Consider the following 9,239-nt stretch of genomic DNA (forward strand, 5'->3'; position numbering starts at 1 on the left):
ATGGAGATATTTGTGGGCCTATTCACCCCGCAAGTGGACCATTTAGATACTTTATGGTACTTATAGATGTATCAACCAAGTGGTCTTACGTGTGCCTTTTGTCCACCCGCAACTTAGCTTTTTCAAAGCTATTGACACAAATTATTAAGTTGCGGGCTCATTTCCCCGATAATCACATCAAGAAATTACGTTTTGATAATGCGGGAGAATTCACTTCACAAGTCTTTCAAGACTATTGCCAAGCAACTGGCATCGAAGTTGAACATCCTGTAGCACATGTTCACACCCAGAACGGGTTAGCAGAATCTCTAATTAAGAGATTGCAATGGATTGCTCGTCCATTGTTGATGCAATCACAGTTGCCTGTTGAGGCTTGGGGTCATGCAATATTGCATGCAGCATCACTTATCAGAATACGGCCCTCTGGTGGCCATATTTTGTCACCAATGCATCTTGCTTATGGTGCACCTCCGAATATCTCACATTTGAGAGTGTTTGGTTGTGCAGTTTACATCCCCATTGCTCCTCCACAAAGGACCAAAATGGGTCCACAGCGTCGTTTGGGTATCTATATAGGGTTTGATTCGCCCTCTATAATAAGATACCTTGAACCCCAGACGGGTGACGCATTTAAAGCACGTCTTGATGATTGTGAATTTGTTGAGGATTCATTTCCTAAACTTGGCACACAGTCCAGGAAGCCTGATGCTTCTAAGACCATTTCTTGGAACACCAAGACTTTGTCTCATTATGATCCGCGTACTAGTCAATGTGAAGATGAGATCCTGAAGATTCTTCATCTTCAGAATACAGTACATTTACTTCCGGATAAATTCACTGATAACCAGAAGATTGTCAGATCACATGTCCCTGCTGTCAACACGCCAGCTAGGATTGACATCCCCAAAGATGGATGCAATCCGCCGGCAGCAGAAATGGCTGTACCTCAATTGAAAAGAGGACGCCCACCAGGTTCGAAGGACAAAGTCCCTCGTAAAAGAAAAAATCCTGGAGAAATAAAAATGAACCCAACACAGGATACTGAGCTCAGACCAGCTTCCTCTCCCCTCCTAGATTCCCCTGAAGAGGAACAAATAGGAGAAACATCATTAAATTTTGTACTGAGCTCAGACCAGCTTCATCTCCCCTCCTAGATTCCCCTGAAGAGGAACAAATAGGAGAAACATCATTAAATTTTGTACGTACTGAGGAGGTACTGGACAGAAAAAGCACAGTCGTCGACGACGACTTTGCGTTCGATATTGCCGTTCACGTCACTGAATACGACGATGACATCGAACCACGGTCTCTAGCGGAATGTAAACGCAGAGACGATTGGCCAAAGTGGAACGAGGCAATAGGAGTAGAGCTGGACTCACTCTTGAAACGCGAAGTCTTTGGACCAGTAGTCCAAACACCTAAAGGTGTAAAACCTGTGGGATATAAGTGGGTCTTCATCAGAAAAAGAAATGAACACAACGAGGTTGTGCGCTACAAAGCACGGCTTGTAGCACAAGGTTTTTCCCAAAGACCGGGAATAGACTATGAAAAAACATATTCTCCGGTTATGGATGGGAATACCTTCCGATTCCTAATAAGCCTCTCATCTCTGGAAGGCCTAGAAATGCAGCTCATGGACGTTGTGACTGCATATCTATATGGCAATATAGATAAAGATATCTATATGAAACTCCCTGAAGGATATAAAATTCCACCAGAGATAGCAGATAGACCTCGGGACGTCTATTCTGTTAGGCTTCAAAGATCATTATATGGTCTTAAGCAATCGGGGAAAATGTGGTATAACAGACTAAGTGAGTTCCTTGCTACGCAAGGATTCACAAATGATAAAGTCTGCCCGTGTATCTTTATAAAAAGATCGGGAACAGGATTCATTATAGTCGCCGTCTATGTCGACGACTTAAATCTCATTGGATCTCCTGCAGAGATCGCTGGGATATCTGAAAGCCTTAAGAATACTTTTGAAATGAAAGACCTAGGCAAAACAAAGTATTGTCTTGGCTTACAGATCGAACACCTTAAGGGTGGTATCCTGTTACACCAATCCACATATACACGGAAATTACTTAAAAATTTCCGAATGGATAAATGTCATCCTCTTAGTACACCAATGGTTGTTCGATCATTGGATGTAAAGAACGACCCCTTCCGTCCGCTGGAAGAGGGGGAGGAAATGCTAGGTCCTGAAGTACCTTACCTCAGTGCCATTGGAGCACTATTATATCTGGCTAACTGTACGCGTCCCGATATAGCGTTTTCAGTTAACCTACTAGCCAGATACAGTGCAGCGCCCACAAAGCGCCACTGGAATGGAGTTAAGCATCTTCTGCGCTACCTCCAAGGGTCTATAGACCTGGGATTATATTTCCCGAAGGGTGGGTCTCCCACCTTAATTGGTTATTCAGATGCAGGTTACAGGTCTGATCCCCACACCGAGAAATCACAAACCGGATTTGTGTTTACATTCGGTGGTACGGCCATCTCCTGGAGGTCTGTCAAGCAAACCACTGTAGCAATCTCATCCAACCATTCCGAACTCCTCGCGATCCATGAAACCAGCAAAGAATGTGTTTGGCTTCGTTCTGTCATTCAGCACATCTTAGTGTCTACCGGCCTGAAGACTGGTGACCTTGAGCCAACTACCATATTTGAAGACAATGCAGCATGCGTTGCTCAACTTCAGTCTGGCTTCATCAAGGGTGACAAGACGAAGCACATATCTCCCAAGTTTTTCTGGACGCACGATCTTCAAGAGGAGGAGCAAGTTAAAGTACAGCAGATCCAATCATGTAATAATTTAGCTGACTTGTTCACTAAGACTCTGCCTAGATGTACTTTTGTAAAACTTGTAAAAGGAATAGGGATGAGACATCTGAAAGACCTACAAGCCTGAAGCTTGTATGGTTCAGGGGGAGTAACCTATGGGTTGTACTCTTTTTCCTTAGGCTGATGGTTTTTTCCCACTGGGTTTTCCACAGCTAAGGTTTTAACGAGGCAAACAAGTTTACTCTGGATCCAGAAGTATCCACCCCATTAGCTTTACGAACTCTGAAGTGTTCATAAGCTAAACCCAAGGTAATGGATGGATAAGGGGGAGTATTATGAGATGTGGGAGGCCTTTGGCCTCCCCCTCATTATCCCTCCATTCACACCCCATTAAGTGGGGGTGACTCTTGGGTACTCAACCTATTCACATTGACTATCTATAAATATACATCATAGGCCTTTGGCCTAGGTAAGGGTTTCAAACAGTAAGGAGAATTAAGGGGATCTTATTTCACCATGTTTGGGACGTCTAATAAATTGAAGGTAAGATAAGAGAATATATGTACATTTACATAAATACCTTATATGGTATTTTTTTTTCATTCTTTTGAATCTCATCTTTATATAAGGGATAAATATTTGTCTTTGTGTAATATTCTCTCTTTTTTTAAGAGTGACATTGCGCTACATTCTACTCCATCACACCTCAATTTGGGAGGAACAAAATATAAAGTTTTATCCACTTCATTACCTTAACTTCCCATTCACTAACTATCTCAAATGACTTCCAAACAACGGTAGTGTGTCCTCTACCTTCTTTTATAGAAATGTTAGGGGCACACCCCCAACCACAATCTCAACCACACCTCCTCTCCCTCTATAGTGCATTGGGCCCCACATCAAATTTGATGTGGGATCCAATGCACTATAGAGAGAGAGGAGGTGTGGTGGAGGGTGTGGTTGGGGACCACTCCTTCTTTTTACTCTATCACCCCCAATCCAAACAAGCCCTCAAAAGGCAAATAACTTTGTAAGATAATATGACAACGTTTCGAATTTTGGACAAATTTTCAAAACCGACCCCTTGGGGTTTTTATTTGCAAAAAACGACCGGTTTTGAAAATATTTACAAAAACCGACCCCAGGGACTGAAAACAGGTCGGTTTTTGAAATTTTTTTTCCCAAACTTCACGGGAGTTGAACTCCCGTGAAGTTTTTCTCATAACAAAACTTCACGGGAGTTCAACTCCCGTGAAGTTTGGGAAAAAATTTTTCAAAAACCGACCTGTTTTCAGCCCCTGGGGTCGGTTTTTATAAATAAGTTTGAAATGGGTCGTTTTTTGCAATTAAAAACCCCAAAGGGTCGGTTTTGAAAATTTGTCCTTCGAATTTTCTTTTGAGTTTTAATAATAATAAAAAGGAAACAAGAAAAATCCTTTGAGTTTAAACGGGCAACGCGCTAGAACAAATTGAACCCGACCCGAACGCATAAACAAACCCGAATTTTACAACCCTAAAACCTTGGTACTTAAAGGACTCCGTCTTCTCGCCTCCTATTCTCCGAGTCCCCGCAACTTTGCGCCCAGGACTCTAGTAAGAATATTTCCCTATTTTTTTACCCTATTTTTTTTCGCTCTCCATTTAATAACCATTAAGAGATTAGTAACTTGGGTTATGATCATACTGAGCATAATAAAATTTAGTTTGGTCTAATTTTGTTTGCTTTGTTTAGTTATCTTCTGTAGGTGAAACCCCATGAGAAACCTCTGCATCAATTTTTATGAACATGTACTTGATTATGTTAATATTGAATGGTTAAAGCCTATTTGATTTGAAAATTTGTGAAATTTGGAGGGAAATTGCTGGATTTTCTATAATTAAATTCAGTAGATAAACACTGTCGAAAGCATAAATTAACATCTATGCTTGTATGTTGCTGGATTTATTTATGAAGACTATACGCTAGTAGCAGCAAGAATGAGTTTCAGTTAGTAAAATTAGCTAATTATCAAGTTGCGTAACTTTCATTAGTTGTTATGCAAAATGCAACATAAATTAATTATCAAGTTGCGTAACTTTCATTAGTTGTTATGCAAAATGCAACATAAATTAAAAACATAAATTAAGGAAAAAAGAGAGAAGAGAGAGAGAGAGAGAGAGAGAGAGAGAGAGAGAGAGAGAGAGAGTGAGAGAGGAGAAGACATACGAAAGAGGAGAGAGGGAGTTCCCTTGAAGCAAGATGTGGAAGGGATTTCTCAAGCTTGGGAACTATAAATATTCTTTATGTCAAATGTGGAAAGAGAAACAATAATTAGACGACAATTTATGCGCTGCTTCTATAATACAATGATCTAGCGCCTTTGTTATCTGGGTACTTCTACCTTGAAGCCGTGCTCGTACCTAACACGTACCAGTTCCCGTTCCCAAACTCCTTGGACACTCCTTGCATACATGCATACATTTATCCAGGCATGTACTTAATTAAACAATACATGTTTTAATTTAGAACATTTGTCAAACATTTCCTAGACATAAATCCTACACTTCTCATCCAGTTCTTTAAACTCATTGGGTTCCAAACCGTTATTTTAATGGTCATTTCGGTGTCTAGTTCACAGAACGAGCATTTTTACAATTTATAGTCCACATAATAAAAGTAACATAAAAATATTATAGGAATTTTAATTCTCATAATACATGAACAAAAAATATTTTTCTCATGTAAACTATTAATTTCAATATAATATGTGTATATAAATATTTAATAGCCCTGTTCCTATACCATATCTTTTGCAAATTTGCCATGTCCCATAGTCGTACCCATACCGATATCCGTATCTGTACTGATATCGGTACCTGTAGGCATACCGGTATCGGTATCCATACCCATGCAACATAGGCTGGAGCTAATGTGGCATGGGTAAGGTGTATTGCATCTATTATTCTTAGCTGATAATAGAATTTCAGTTTTCAGAAGAAAAACAAACTTGTTCCATCTCCTAGCTCTTATTCCTCTTTTATTCTTTATGAAACCCATCCACAACAAACTTCACTCCTTCAATTGATCAAAAATAGTTGTTTGACGTTTTTTAGTTAGGCTAAAAAGAAAGAGAAGAAGTAGATAGCTACAAACTTCCATGTCAATAAGTTAACATACAATTAAATTTAGGCATCCATGATCATCACTTTTTAGTCACCGCCATTTTCCCCTTAGTTCTCCGCATTCTGCAACACGACATTAGTGCAAACAAATTTGACCACAAGAAAAAAAATGTAATTACCAAAGCTTCTCTTCTTTTTGTTTTCCCACATTGGAGATGTGGGCTTTTTAGAAGATGATGAAAGAGAATTAGAAGAGAATGAAGGAAAGATAAGAGCTAGAGCTGAGCAGTTTATTCCGATAACTGAAACTTTCTTTTTCCAAATGGGAGCAATGAATGCAATACAAACTCAGCAGTGGCACATCAGCACCACCTCAGTGTAGTTTCATAAGTAGTACATAAATTGTAGTACAATTATTATTTCTCAATGTGTAAATGGTACTAGGATGTCACATTCCTGAGTGGATCACTACATACCAAACACACCCTTAATTCATGATGCTAAATATTGCATAATTTTGGTTCAATCAGTTTGAAGAGCCTTTTTGTCTGGTCTGGGATATGAGAATCATTTAAGAAAATCGAACAATTTAAAGATCATCACTGGAAAATTGTCCTCAACTGTTATGAGGTGTAATTTGCCCTATACTTTTGAAACTTTGAGTTTTAATATGCTGGCAGGAGCGACGAATGGGAAGAAACGACACTTATGCCAAACTGGAAACTCCACAGGTATGAGCGTTCGAAAGGAAAGCAACATGTATGGTTTTGTATGCCCATAATTTTTACTTTTTTGTTTTCATTCACGTGGTTCAGGTTCTCTATCTTTTTACTGACCATTACCCTATTTTATGCTATAATAGGAAAAAGCCATAGTTCTCTAGTAAGTAACTCAACCTGCCATCGTTTTCTGGAAAATTAATAGTTGCCTGCACTTTTTGATGTAGACAATTGGGGATTTTTTGTCACAATGTCCTAATACTGCCTACTGTTCCTATGGGGATGTGGTTTTATTTTGAATTGTTAAGGAAGAAACTCCAACAATCTTTTTTTTTGTATATTTTTGAACCGTTACAATGTTTTCGACCTTGTTCCCCGTCAGAGTAGAAATAACTAACTTTTTACCAAGGAGCTATTCTGTTAGTTGAGCACCTATGACAAGTCCTCTCAAGTCCACCTTTTTGCTACTTTGGTCAGTGTGCCAACATCTTTGAGTATGTCAATAATGCAGGATGCTGTGAGATAATGTGATGATATCCTTCTAATTTACTTTTGTATTGTATTTGCTAGTTAACATATCACTCCAAAGTATACATGGGTTTGAAACAAATTATTATCCTTATTTATGCTCCATCATTCTATAATTTATATTATTATCATTCCTTTATATTGAATTAAAGAAGTTTGCCAAATGATGCTAGGACATTGCGCAAGGGTTTTGAGCATTTGCAAAATGCAATGAGATTATGTTATGATAATCCTGTCTGATGGCAGTTTCTAAATGTATTCTTTTTAATATAGCTCAGTTTATTATTGTATTTGACTCGTTTTAATGATGCTTAACTATCCCTCATGCTGTTTTTTATTTGGATTTTCCCCCCTTCTTTAGTTACCATGTGATTGTTTTATGTTTCTTCCTTTTGTTTAACGAAGTTGGCCAATGATGTTGGGATGTTGTGCAAGGGCTTTGAGCATGGCATATTATTGCATTATGCAATGAAACCAAACCAAGGTCATCTCTTCTGATGACACTTAATGATTCTAATTATAGTACTATGAAAATGTGAGGAATGCCTTAGCCACTTTGGTTTAGCCACTTTGGTTTAGTATAACTTTTAGTTACTGATCTCTCTGATAATGTTACTGACTATTTGTGACCTTTGGTTATGAAGATTTCACATTTATCATTTTGATGTTGTGATATCCCACAAAGGCCAAAAGTGTTGTTTTATAACATGGGCTACAAAAAGTTCCTGGTTCTCCACAGTTTGTAGTTAGACTTGCTAATAATGAATTTGTTTTAATGCTCTACTTTTGCTTTCTTGCATGTTTGAACATCCTATCTTGATTGTACCTTGCAATTTCATTCCATATGCATAATTCCAGCATGCAATATTCAGTTGAAATATACTTTGTATTTACAAAGTTGTATGTTCTTATTCTTTTGCAAGAGAGAGATAAAAAGAGAACCATCATTTTGCTTAATACTTTGTATCTGATAAATTATGAAAGTGCAATCAAGCATTTTCCTTAGACAGCGAGCTTTCTAAATGCAACTTATGTTGTTGTATGCTACATGACCTTTTAATATTTTATTGGTAATTATCAGCCTCATTAAGAAATTAGGGTAAATTCATTCTATATAATTCTGAATGTTCGGAAATTTGGAAAAATGTCTTCATTTTGAAGATGTATAACTAATTGTCATAAAGCAAAAGGAAAAGATTTCACAGGCAATGCCAGTTAACATTCTATATCAGGAAAATGGAGAAAATCACTTTCTACTGTAACCTTGGTATAATTTTCAACTTGTTGCATATGTTTTCCTCTTGGTAGGTTAATCACTTGCATTTTAACAAAAAACTTGCATCTTGGTTGATTGTAATGTGAATTAAATCCTATTGTACCCCACCTTTTATTTTATTATTATTATTGTTTCCTGTCTTTTGAATAATAAAGTCGATATTTTCCATCTTGTTTCCCTTCAGGGCAAGATCTTCTAGCATGTCATAGTATTTCAGAATGCAATGAGATAATGTGATGATATCCTTTAATGGATTTTTATATTGTATTTTCCTGGTTGCCATATCACCTCAAGGCGTATATGTAGGTTTGGAATCTGGGATAGAATTACTATCTTTATCTATGTTCCATTGTTATATTCTTATTTATTATCCTTTGTTTTGGGTTGTGGAAGTTTGCCAAATGATGTTGGGACATTGCGCAAGGGCTTTGAGCATTTGCATAATGCCGTGAGATTACAATATGATAATCCCATCTGATGGCAGTTGTTGGAATTTACCTCTGTTTAACATAACTCAATTAACTTGTTTTAAGTAATGACACTTAACTATCACACACCAGTTTTGGATTATGTAAGGTTATTCCTTCTCGATTACCATGCAAATTTTTTTTGTTTCTTCCTATTCTTTTGGTTAAAAAATTTAGCCATTGATGTTGAGATATTGCATAAGGGTGTCAAGCATATGGCATATTTTTGTGTAATGCAATGAAACCACAGCAAGACCATCCCTTCTGATGGCTGCTCATGATTTCATGATGTTCATAATGCTATGAAAATATAAGGAATGCCTTTGCCAGTTTGGTTAAGGTAATTTTTTACATATCTCC

At 37.7% G+C, this 9,239-nt stretch overlaps 1 long non-coding RNA gene across 1 annotated transcript in view; it reads left to right on the forward strand.

Moving 5' to 3' along the window:
• The first annotated feature begins 4,345 nt into the window (after positions 1-4,345).
• Positions 4,346-9,239, forward strand: part of LOC109828064 — a 6,437-nt gene continuing 1,543 nt past the window's right edge. Inside the window, exons 1-2 of the long non-coding RNA XR_002243582.1 lie at positions 4,346-4,380; positions 6,570-6,620. This is a non-coding gene — a long non-coding RNA (uncharacterized LOC109828064). The remainder of the gene's footprint in view (positions 4,381-6,569; positions 6,621-9,239) is intronic.

Source organism: Asparagus officinalis, unplaced genomic scaffold (genome assembly GCF_001876935.1).
Source record: "Asparagus officinalis unplaced genomic scaffold, Aspof.V1 AsparagusV1_Un683, whole genome shotgun sequence".
Taxonomy (NCBI): domain Eukaryota; kingdom Viridiplantae; phylum Streptophyta; class Magnoliopsida; order Asparagales; family Asparagaceae; genus Asparagus; species Asparagus officinalis.